The sequence below is a fragment of the Barbus barbus genome (assembly GCF_936440315.1).
Source record: "Barbus barbus genome assembly, chromosome: 38".
Lineage (NCBI taxonomy): Eukaryota > Metazoa > Chordata > Actinopteri > Cypriniformes > Cyprinidae > Barbus > Barbus barbus.
The window spans coordinates 19,754,496-19,767,126 of NC_136716.1; positions in this window are offsets into that span (position 1 = coordinate 19,754,496).

Here is a 12,631-nt window from a genome sequence, read left to right on the forward strand (position 1 = left end):
GGTGGAGTGAGTTACCCCTGCGGAGAAACAGGCCTGCGGGACCTGCAGCACTGTACCAAACGGGCAGTTAACTGGGTCAAGGTGGCGGTCTCCGCACCAAGAAGTGAAATATTTTCACTTCAGGGCATAGTTTCCTCGTAGAGGGAGCTCTGGATTGGAAGATGGTCTCAGCAACCTCGGTTGAGAGACCGGAAGCTATGAGCTGCGCCCCCTCAGAGGCCAGAACTTCCACACGTAATGCGCGCGTCGCCTCGGCAACGTGCGCTGCAACAGCGAGCACTCACTCAGAGGGGGAAGAACCGCACACGCGGGCTTCCACGAGCGAGAGCGCTAGATCTGGGGAATGCAGGAGGAGATAGGGCGAACCCGTCTCCAACCTGTTCACCAGATCCCTGTTGCCATCCAGAACTCCCGGGAGCAGAGCAATCGGGGAAAAACCGTACAGACGAAGCCTCGGCCAGGTCTGTACCAAGCGTCCAGTCCAAAGGAGCTGGAGGAACTAGAGGGGCATAGCGCTGACTCTCGAGTCGCACAGCCAAAAACCTCCATATCTGCTTCACCACCTCGGGGTGAAGCATCCATTCCCCGGGCCTCGGCCCCTGCCTCGACAGGATGTCTGCTCCCACATTGAGATACCCAGGGATATCGATGGCTCTGAGCGAGCAAAGTTTGCCCTGGGACCACACAAGGATCTGGTGCGCCAGCTTGTACAAGGGGCGCGAACGCAGACCTCCCTGGTGGTTGATGTAAGAGACCACCGCTGTGCTGTCGGTGCGCACCAACACATGGTGATCTCTTAGGTCCGGGAGAAAGTGCTTGAGTGCACGAAACACGGCCAACATTCCCAAACAATTGATATGCCACGTTAGATGGCGACCGCTCCACAGACCGCGGGCAGGGTGGCCACTCATGACCGCTCCCCAACCGGTGAGGGATGCGTCCGTCACTAGCATTACGCGGCGACAAGAGGCTCCCAGCACCGGGCCCTGAGACAAGAACCAAGCTTGGCTCCACATGTCTAAGGCACGTAGGCATCGCCGCGTGACCTTGATCATGCGAAGCGGGTTTCCCCTCGGGGAGAACCCCTTGGTCTTGAGCCACCCCTGTAGGGGTCTCATGTACAGCAGGCCAAAAGTAATCACGTTGGACGCAGCTGCCATGAGCCCCAGCAGTTTCTGAAACTGCCTGACAGTGAGTGACTGGCCCTCTTTCACTCTCTTGACTGAGGTGAGGATCGACTCGCTCCGAGCAGGAGACATACGTGCCTGCATCGTGGTCGAATCCCACACCACGCCTAGATAAGTGGTTCTCGTTACTGGAGAAAATCACACTTTCTTGACGTTCAGTCTCAACCCCTTCATGTGCGCGAGATCGACATCTCGATGCCGAGTCGCCACCTGCTCTGATCGAGCCAGAATCAACCAATCGTTGATGTAAAATGCGGGGTACGAGTGCAGGGCCAACGAGAAGAACCCAATATCGGTAAGCTTTGCCCCTAAAAGCAAACCTGAGGGACTTCCCGTGAGAGGGAAGGATGGAGACGTGAAATATGCGTCCTTAGATCCATCGTGACAAACCAGTCCTCGGACTTGGTCTGAGACACGACTGATGAGTGTAAGCACCCTGAACTTCAGTGACATGACTGAGCGGTTCAACTGACGCAGATCTACCATCCTTCCTTGGAACAATGAAGTACCGGCTGTAGAACCCGGACTCTCTTCCGTGAGGAGGGACCACCTCGATGGCCTCCTTCCCCAGGAGAGTGTCTACTTCCTGTTCCATGATCAGAGCCTGCTGGGGGACCACGCACGTGGGAATCACCCCATTGAAAGGCGGTGGCGGAGCGCCGAACTGAATACAAAAGGCCTTTCTCTACAGTACGCAGGACCCAATGAGATCCAATTGGCAGTAGTTTCCACGCTGCCTAAATGGTCTACTAAGGGAACCAGTCTCTCGAGACTGGCCTCTGATGTACCCAGAGCTGCTGGCACGGTGCCCTGAAGCGGAGGACCGGCAGGGGACGGCCGAACCAGGAGCTCTAGGGACCCCCGCAGGGGTGGCGAGCTTCTCAGCTCCGCTACACTTCGGGGCGGAAGAAACTGAGAACACCGCTCGCTGGAGCCAGCTGCGCCCTGGAACTCTGGCAGGGTTGGCAGACTGCTCTCCCGAGGGCACTGGGGGAGACGGACACCCGATCTGCCCCAGAGGGGTCTGCCCTCGTAAGTCCTAGGCACAGCACCAGGACTGCCTCAGCCTCAGCCCCCTAATGAATGACGGTCCTCAGACCCGCGTCATTCCTAGGAAGACCAAGCTGAAGAACCAGACCCTGCAAGGCAGGACCCAAAGAGACACATCGGCAGTAGTTCCCACGCTGCCTGATGGTCTCCTAAGGGAACCAGTCTCTCGAAACTGGCCTCTGGCGTGCCTAGAGCTGCTGGCTCGGTGCCCTGAAGCGGAGGACCGGCAGGAGACGGCCGAACCAGGAGCTCTAGGGACCCCCGCAGGGGTGGCGAGCTTCCCAGCTCCGCTACACTTCGGGGCGGAAGAACTGAGAACATTGCTCGCTGGAGCCAGCTGCGCCCTGGAACTCTGGCAGGGTTGGCAGACTGATCTCCCACGCCCGTAGGCTTCTTGGCCGAGAACCCCCTTAGACTTAAGAACGGTCCGCAGATCCGGCTTAGCCTTAGAGGTCCCCGACCCAGAGCGTTAGCTGCCACGGCCCCACCTCGGTGGGGTGTGAGTAGCCACGCTCTGTTTTGCGCCTCTCTAAAGAGGGGCTGGCACGCGGCGAGGGCTGCTCCCGCCTAGCAGCCCCCTGAGCTGGAGAAAGGCGAGGGAGAAACCGCTGAAACGCCGCCGCTTGTCTACGAGCCTCCTGGTACCTGTCGACGACGTAATTGACGTAGTCGCCGAACAGGCCAGAAGGCGCAAGCGGGGCGTCCATGAGGAAAACCCTATCTTCTCCTTCATGTCAGATAGGGTCGACCACAGACAGCGTTTCTAGGGAGCTCAGAGACCAACTTATAATTCAATCAAGTTGAGCCCAATCCCTCATCCAGCTCTCTAAGCAGGTACGTCAGCTTGGTGCGCCTGCAACACTCTCTCTTTTTTTTTTTTTTTCGGTGTGCAGACACGCACCAGCCTGACCTGCAGCCGCGAGCCTTCAGAGACAACGCCACGCAAGGGGACAGATAGCTCGCGAGCGTCTGTTCCACCCGGGGCATCGCTCTGATATGAATGAGAATAACGCACGCGTCGCCTCGGCAACGCGCGCTGCGATCCCCGCACTCACACTCGCCGCCGTGCCTCAGCAGCGGCGGGAATGTGAGATGTACAGCGGAGAGAAACACAACCAGCCCCCTTTTTTTTTTTTTTTTTAGAGCTGACTGCGCGCCGTTCTCATTCATAATATGCTTGTGCAAGCACTGTTTCATTGACGCGTCCACCTCCTCGGAGGAAGACAGGTCTAGGAAAGGAAGAAGACACGGGCTCGCCCGTCTTCATTCAAGGCTAGTGAAACTCACTCCTCTCTTTTTCTTTTTCAAAGAGAGCCTTCAGAGAGCAGGCGTAAGAAATGAAAAAGCTCACAAACGGGCAGTCAGCTCCCTCGAGAGCTGAATCTGCGCGCTCTGCTCTGAAGCAGACCACACACAGACTGCGTGCATCCCAAGCAGTGATATAATGTTGTGTAGGGAGGAACACACAGCCCAGAATGCGATCTGCTATCGCCCCAGTGCTTGCACATATTGCTGGAGCCTACTTAAGTGATTGTGCAGGACAAACAACACTAAATAAGACTCACAACATGCAAAGACAATACACACAGACAGAGAAGCGGTTGCTGAATGACAAAAAGCGAACGCCGGCTCCACCGCACGTGCTTATATGCTTTCCGGTCAGTGACGTCACCGCCTATGACGTCTCGCCCTTTCATTGGACATTTTACACTCTGGTTCAGAGCGCGGTCACGCTGAGGGCGTTCCCCGTAGCGTTCGACGCAGCTCGAGTTCCTGGAAGGGAAGCATTTTTAACCCTATTTCTAGATGAGAATTATATATCATTTTTATTTGGGAAGGAATTTAAATTTTTTTGTCCTTTTTTGTTCTGAGAAATGCACTTTCTATACGGCTGTCGTGATTTATTGGTAGCCTGTCTGAAACTAGTTTGTTTAGGAGGAAAAAAGACATCTGCAAGATGCATACAATAATTTTCACAATTTTGGAGTGTGTAAGATGTTTCTTGAGCAGCAAACCACGTGACCCTGGACCACGAAACCAGTCATAAGGGTACATTTTTTGAGACTGAGATTTATACATGGAATTCTGGAAATATATCTGAAAGCTGAATAAATAAGCTTTCCATTGTTGTATGGTTTGTTAGAATAGGATAATATTTGGCCGAGATACAACTATTTGAAAATCTGGAATCTGAGGGTGCAAAAAAATCTAAATACTGAGAAAATCGCCTTCAAGGTTGTCCAAATTAAGTTCTTAGCGATGCATATTACTAATCAAAAATTAAGTTTTGATATATTTACTCTAGGAAATTTACATATCTTCATGGAACATGATCTTTACCTAATATCCTAATGATTTCTGGCATAAAAGAAAAATCGATCATTTTGACCCATACAATGTATTTTTGGCTATAGCTACAAATATACCTGTGCTACTTATGACTGGTTTTGCGGTCCAGGATCACATATCAGAATGATTTCTAAAGGCTCATGTGACACTGAAGACTGGAGGAGTGGATGTTGGAAATTCAGTTTTGGAATAAGTTAAACTTTACAATGTATTAAACAGAAAACAGTTACTGTAATTTGTACTAATATTTCACAGTTTTACTGTATTTTTGATCATATAAATACAGCCTTGGTAAGCATAAGAGAGCCCAAACGTTTGAATGGTAATGTAAATGTTAGGAGATCATTCAATGTCTTCACATGCCTGTGAAGTCATTGACCGCCTGGACAGCAAAGCAGAAGGCTTTGGTTTCGGACTTAAGGAACTGGGGCCTGCATGCAGAGCGAGCGCTTCTTTTCTTCAGTCTATGTTTAATATCAGACTGCACGCACACCAGCTGTGTGCAATAAGCAGCGTTGTTATGAATACTTTAATACTTGCTGATGGAACTCTATGAGAATCCCCCTGTTTATTTGGCGGCGCTGAAGCCGGAGAAGTCTTGTTATGAAGCTCTTAGATAGATAATCCAACCTCACGATAGTCTAACCCACAGGGCGGCCATTAATAATAATCTACGGGATCTTATCTCACTTAATAATGCAATTAGCGGCTGAGTGCATCGACTTGAGCTGTAATGTTTAGGGTCCGCAGTTCAGGGCAGGTGTTCCATCATCCCTTAATGTTCTGACAATTTACTGTCCGTGAATGAGATTCACAACAGCGATCCTCTGGATGTAAACGATAAGCGTGATTTGTTTGCCGAAGGGCGACGCGTCATGGAAATGTGGATTCTTCTTGTTTTCGTGTCACGTTTATTGATTACATTTTATAATATGAACATATTGTGCAAAACACACCCAGGCTATTCCCCTAATAAATTCCCCTGACCAAGGTCGGGCATTGTGGGCAGATTATGAGGTATAGATCAGCATGGCCGCTCTATTTGATGTATTTCTCTGACTTGTTATCTCTCTAAGCATCTGTTTCTTGTTACAAAGTGATGGCATAGTATCTGAAATGGAGACAGAGTTCCTAACCAGCCAGTTATGAGCATCAGAGGTTATTATTGATTACCTGTCTACTTTGTTATCCAGAGCCCTTTGTTTCCTCAAACTCCCCTGTTCCACGGCACTGTGGCGTTACAACAAGTCAGAGCTCTCTCGTGAGCCGTTCTGTTATCATAGATATTTATTGTCTCTGTATACCACATCTAACACTGCCTTAATATGACATTGATTTCACTGAGCATGTTGGCCGTTTCAGTTCCAGTTGGCTTCTTTTTTGTTAACAACTGTTTGTTGAGTTTTTTATTTTGTGGAACAGTAGTACAAAACAAAAATCAGCTGTACAAATTAAAACCCAACCCATCCCACCACTTGGTAGACTGAACAAAAATAAATAAATAACATAAATAATAATAATAAACACATTAGTTAATATTAATAGATAAATAAAAATAAAATAATTTTTATAAAGATTTTAGAAAAGACACAAAATTAAAAGCTGAATGCCATGAATTTACCTTTTTCACGTTAGATCCATGTATACGAGAAGTAGAGAGTTCCATTGAGATAATGTCCAACAAATACACAGTCCAGGTTCGTCTGTCCATTGAGTGAGGAGGATTCCATCGGTTGACAAGCTATTTTTTTGCTGCTGTGAGAGCAGCTAACAGTAAAGATCTTTGTTGGATGGACAAGGTGAAGTCCCAAAAGTCATTCATGAAGAAATGGCGCGGAGTCAAACATATCTCAGTACCCAACAAATATGATAGGTCCTGTGAGAGCTGAGTCCAAAAAGGTGTGAGAGAGGGGCACTCCCCCCCCAAAAAATGCAAAAACGTGCCTAAAACTCCTTGGGAACAGAGATTACACTTAGGAGAAGATGACAGATTCAAATAAAAACGTTTCATTGGAGTCAAGTAAACCCTATGCAGCAATTTCCAATGAATCATTTGGTGATTAGGGTTTTTAGAAGACAATTTAAACACCCCACACCTGATCTGAAAATAAAACATATACATCCTCATTAAGATCCTTAGCCCAAACAGTTGTAATAGATAAAGGTTTGTATGAATGCTCAAGAAGAAAGAGATAGATGACTGAAGCAGAGGAGGGAGATTCCTCAGAAGGAAGGATTAGTTTGGGCAAAGGGTGAACGGGCAGTTGAGAGTTCCAAGGCACCCCATATGCCCGTAGGGCCGATCTAATGTGCACATACATAAAAAAGGAGGTGCCTGGCAGATTATATTGAGTTTTAAGATTCTGGACGTGTAAATTTATATAAAGTGTAAATTTCGGTTTGGTCCCATTGTAATCTCCTCTCCACATGGAGGGATGTTGAAAGACATTCACAACTAGCTACAAAATGGCATTCGCCTATTTTCCACAATAATAACCTTTTGTCAGGCAGTACTCCATTTCATTGTCTGCAATGGACTCATAGTAAAGTAAACACTCTGGGAGATATCTATGATGATATGATGATTAAAATCCTGCCAGAATCTTAAAACTCAATATAATCTGTCAGGCACCTCCTTTTTTATGTATTTGCGTATAAGATCAGCCCTACGGGCATATGAGGTGCCTTGGAACTCTCAACTGCCTGTTCACCCTTTGCGCAAACTAATCCTTCTTTCAGAGGAATCTCGCTCTTCTGCTCCTCTTTTTTTTGGGAGTGCCCCTCTCTCTCACCTTTTTGGACTCGGCTCTCACAGGACCTATCATATTTGTTGGGTACTGAGATATGTTTGACTCCGCGCCATTTCTTCATGAATGACTTTTGGGTCTTCACCTTGTCCGTCCAACAAAGATCTTTACTGTTAGCTGCTCTCACAGCAGCAAAAAAATTGCAGGTCAACCGATGGAATCCTCCTCACACAATGGACAGATGAACCTGGACTGTGTATGTGTTGGACATTATCTCAATGGAACTCTCTACTTCTCGTATACATGGATCTAACGTGAAAACTGTTCATTCATGGTATTCAGCTTTTAATGTTGTCTTCTTTTCTAAAATCTTTGTAAAAATCATTTTATTTTTATTTGTTTATCTATTAATATTAATTAATATATTTGTATTATTATTATTTATTTTCTTTTCTTTTATTTTTTTAAGTCTACCAGGGGGTGAGATGGGTTGGGGTGGGTTGTACAGCTGCTGTTTGTTTTGTACTACTGTTCCACAGAATAAAATTCAATAAACAGTCGTTAACAAAAAAAAAAAAAAAAAAAATTAATCCTGTAACAATTTAGGGTTAAATCGCCATCTAGTGGCACGAGATGGCCGAGGGATCAAAGATAATCTGCACAAATTTCCATCATAATCCGGCAAAGATAAGGAACCGATATCGGCATCACGAGCAGCTGAAGATAAAGAAGTAGAGATGAAAATATAGTCAATTTGCGAATAGGATTTATGAGTAGCAGAAAATAATCTAAAAAGTGAAAGACTTAGCAAAAGGGTTTAATAAACACCAACTATCCACCAACGAGGTTACACGTTGCCGAAATTAGAACACAAAGCTTGAGAGTGTGATTCCTTTGGTCCAGATCTATCTAGGATATGCGACATTACAGAATTTATATCTGCACCCAATACAATTTCAAAATCCGAAAACTTCAAGAGATAGGTCGACAAAACAGAGAAAAAAGTAGGGTCAGGAGTACAAGGGGCATAAACCGAGAGAAATACAATATTCCTATTCTCCACTATTGTTTTTATATGTGTTATTCTTCCATCTGTATCACAACCTTTATCTAAAATAGTAATATTTAAAGTCCTCCGGACTAATATTAGGACACCCTTGGTTTTAGTATCCGAAGATGAGTGAGATACCACTTCATAAAACTTATTACACCTGTGTATATCCTCCTCTTTCAAATGGGATTCTTGAACTAACACTATATCAATCTTTGTTCTTCGCAAAAAAATCCAGAAAACCTGTACGTTTGTGAGGGCCATTTAGGCCATTAATACAACTCAGAATATTAAGGTCAGACATAGGTATCAAACAGAATTACTGCATAATAAGACAAAATACAAGTTTGAAAATAAAATCAGTTGAGTCTACCATTAAACCACCCCCCACCCTCCCCGTTACCATTCAAAAAACGTAAACGCATTCCCATGAACTATGGCAGATCAAACCAAGAACAAACCTTGATATGGTCCGTGGCGTCAACAAAAGCCTGCACATTACTGTAGCACCAACATTTGTCCCCATAGTCACATATTGACTAGGTAGTATTTCTATTAAAAAAAAAAAAAAGATAGAAAGAAAGAAAAGAGAGATAAAGAATACAACTAAAACAAATAAAATATCATAATAAGCAAGCGATACTGTATGCACAATGAACTATGAATTAAGAAGTGAGCATTAAAGTGAACAGTGAAAGACACAGTCACCTAACCATTTAGAGCATCTCTTCTCAGAGTTCACTGAGAGTTGGTGGATGAAAGGGATCTGAGAAAAACTCTTGCTTCTTCTGGGGAATATAGTATTTTAGGTTCACCTTGATTGAGTATGACCTTCAGCGTTGCAGGATAAAGGAGAAAATTCTGGATGCCAGCGTCTCTCATCTCCTTCCTAATTGGCGCAAATACACTTCTTCTTTTTGCGATGACCGGAGAAAAATCTGGAAAGAAAGACAGTGTTGCTCCGTCGGACGTTTTCACCGGGGCATGAAGTCTGGTGGCCTGCAGAATGAGCTCCCTGTCCGTGTACCGCATGAAGCTTGACAGCCCCTGGTCCCCATACACTTTTCTTTTATCCAACAAAGTTGCTCAGATTTCCTCCTTTACTGTTTCACAGTAGAAAGAAATGCATTCAAGTCTGGAACAAAAAAAAATGAGGGTGAGTAAATAATGACAGAATTTAAATTTTTGAGTGAACTATCCTTTTAAAGCACGTTCATAGGAGGGTTTGTGAGAGTTTTCAAACTCAGTCATGGTAACTTAAACACGTCGTGTTTCTGGATGCCGCTCTACATCAAAACCTACTGCGTGTGATTCAATATAGCAAAACATATGGGGCCAATGGGTTTTATGAACCCCCGCCAAGATGAGAGCGACTGATCGAAGATCGCCCCCTCCGCACGACCCTGAGCGGAAAATGGTTTTAATCTGCGTTGTCATGAAAAATGAGGGTCGAGGGAGAGAAGAAAGAGAAAACAAACTTGTTATTCCGGCCTTTCCCTTTTACTGATGTCTTGGCCTGGCATCGTAAGACAGGCAGGTGGCACATTATGCCAGTGGAGGAGAGGTACCTGCAGGCAGGCAGAAAGACAAAGACTGAGGGAGGGGGAGAGAACAAGGGTGAGGCGGTGGAAAAACAAGAGCTGAAAAGAGAATGATGGAGTGCGTTTGAATGGTCAGGTAGTTAATGCTTTATGAGATTGGGCCGAGGAGGTGGTGGAATGCAGTGTGAGCAGTATTACGCCACATAAATCTGGAGGCCTGCTTTCCCTGCCTGCGTTTGCACTTAATTACCTGAGCCCTGTGCATACCTATAGCTCTTCCCTAATGGCCAGCTCTCATAGCCCCTCTCATGCCACAGGCCACAGAGGCCATTTGCACACTGTGTATGTGCTGTGTGTCAGGCCACATACTCCGTACCAGTTGATTTAGAAACAGTCCGGGTATTTTAATAAATCATATTTATTTTACTTTTATATTTCACAAATGCATATTTATAATATTTGTGACTTTTATTTTTCAAACTTGTCACTTTTTGTGACCAAATTTATGAGCATTTGTGAGATATAAAGTCATACTATTATGAGAAATAAATATGCATTTGTGAGATATAGTCACAAATACAAGAAATATTTATTTTTTTATTTATCTTTATATTATCTGTATAAATACATATTTATTTCACATCATTTTAAGTATATTTCACTAATGCATATTTATGTATTTGTGACTTTACATTTCACAAGTATATATTTATTTCTCATAATAATGGCTTTATATATCACTAAAGCCTATTTATTTCTCATAATTGTAACTTTTTCTCATATTTGAGAAATATTATATATCTCTCAAAATTGTAATCAAATTGTATATCTACCCGAATTCATTTTTTTCCCATCTGTGACTGTAAATCTCACAAATGTTTATTAATTTTTGATTAATTTGACTAACTCATGTGCATATTTTGTTCTTGTAATTGTGACTTTATACTAAGTGACTTTAAAACTCACAAATGCGTATTTATTTCTCATAGTTATGACTTTATATCGCAAGTGCAAATTATTTTTTAAGGTTTATGACTACATCTCATAAATTCATTTATCTCATAACTGTGAATTACAGATCTCACAATAGTGACTTTATTTTTATATTCATTGATTTATTGTTATGTTGATTGTCATTATATCACAAATTCAGGAGTAATTCCACTATATTGGAGTAATATTCCATTCTCACATGGAATTATAATGTCTAATGCATAAAATATGCATAAAAAGTCTTATATGCCTGTAATTAAAGGAAGAGCCCATCTCAGATCTCCCATTAGCTGTCTTGTCCGGGTCAGGTTTGTTTGGCCTCTCAGGCAGGCAAGATCAGAATTTCATGCATAAGATGGCTCCCGTCAGGGGGCCCTGCTTTTGAGCTGCCCGTTATGGATTTAACGATTTCCCTGGTGCGCACAGTGGCTTCAAACCCCAGGATCCGTGTAACACTGCCATCTTGAACGCCTCCCATTGACCTTGGAGATTATTGCTGGACTAGGCAGCAGAAAAGTTATGCTATATCTTAGTCAGGAGCTGTCTTCTATCAATGAGATGCTGTGTTGGCCATCGATTGGTTCTATGCCAGGACACAGCGCTTGATTGATGCTTGGCGAGTGGCGGGCTGACCTGGAGGACAGCCTTGGGAGAAAACAGAGGCACTCTGCTTTTCCAGCACCTAAAGTGTAATGGCAATAACAATGGAATGTGTATGGAGACTCTTTGAGTTCCAAGAATCTTTTTATTTTAGGTTGATTTGTTTTGGGGGGTTGTATTGTGAAGATCAGATCTTTGAACTTAAGGCTTTCTGAGGCCTTGATAACCTGGTGTGTTTTAGACTCTTCATAAATACCTCATCAAGTCTTTTTCAGTGATGGTGGGCATAAATTATAAACTCCTCATAAATATCCCAACACCTTTCTCTTCCAAACGATTTGGTCCTTGTTATATAATGTAATGAAACCAGCTTACACCCTTTCTTGAGAGCTGTCAATCAGTTGTGGCACCAAGTAATGTGTTGCATTATCAAGGTCCTCCAGGGGTCCTTTTCAAGACACTTGTGCTGAATAAAATACACTTACGAAGAACAGCGGGTCAAAGTAAGGCTGTTGTACCATTCAGAATTGAATTGAGAATGCCTTTTAAAATCTAGTTCAGTTCCTGTATTTAAACTGAATATGACCTGAGGTGGAAAAAAAATAGTTGCAATTTGAATTAAATTCAGAATATGAATTTAAATTTGATTACAATTGGAAAAATAGATAGATACATTTTTGTTTATGGGTTTGAATGCCTTTTTTGGCAGATCATGTTGATGTATTTGTTTAGAAGCACATCTGTGAGTTTTCTGGGCCTGAAACATCAAACACATTCACTGTCATTGGCTGATTTTGAGCCTGCATGAATTGTAGTGATTTTTTTAACTGGGATGAGATGTAACATTGAAATCCCTTTGTGGTGCCAGTCAGGATGTGTCACAGTCATTTAATTTGCCAAAGCCTCCAGCTCTGGCACAATTTCCAGACATATTAAAGATCTAAAGATCACTTCTTTTTATCTTTGAATGTTTGTGCGTGTTTGTGCAGTGTGTGTGTGTTGGTCCTGCCTGACCCTGGGCTTGTTAAGGGAATGCCTCCATGTGGTCAGTTCACAGGAGAACACAGGTTGTCAGGTCAGGCCCAATCAATCAGCTTTGATCTTTAATAGACC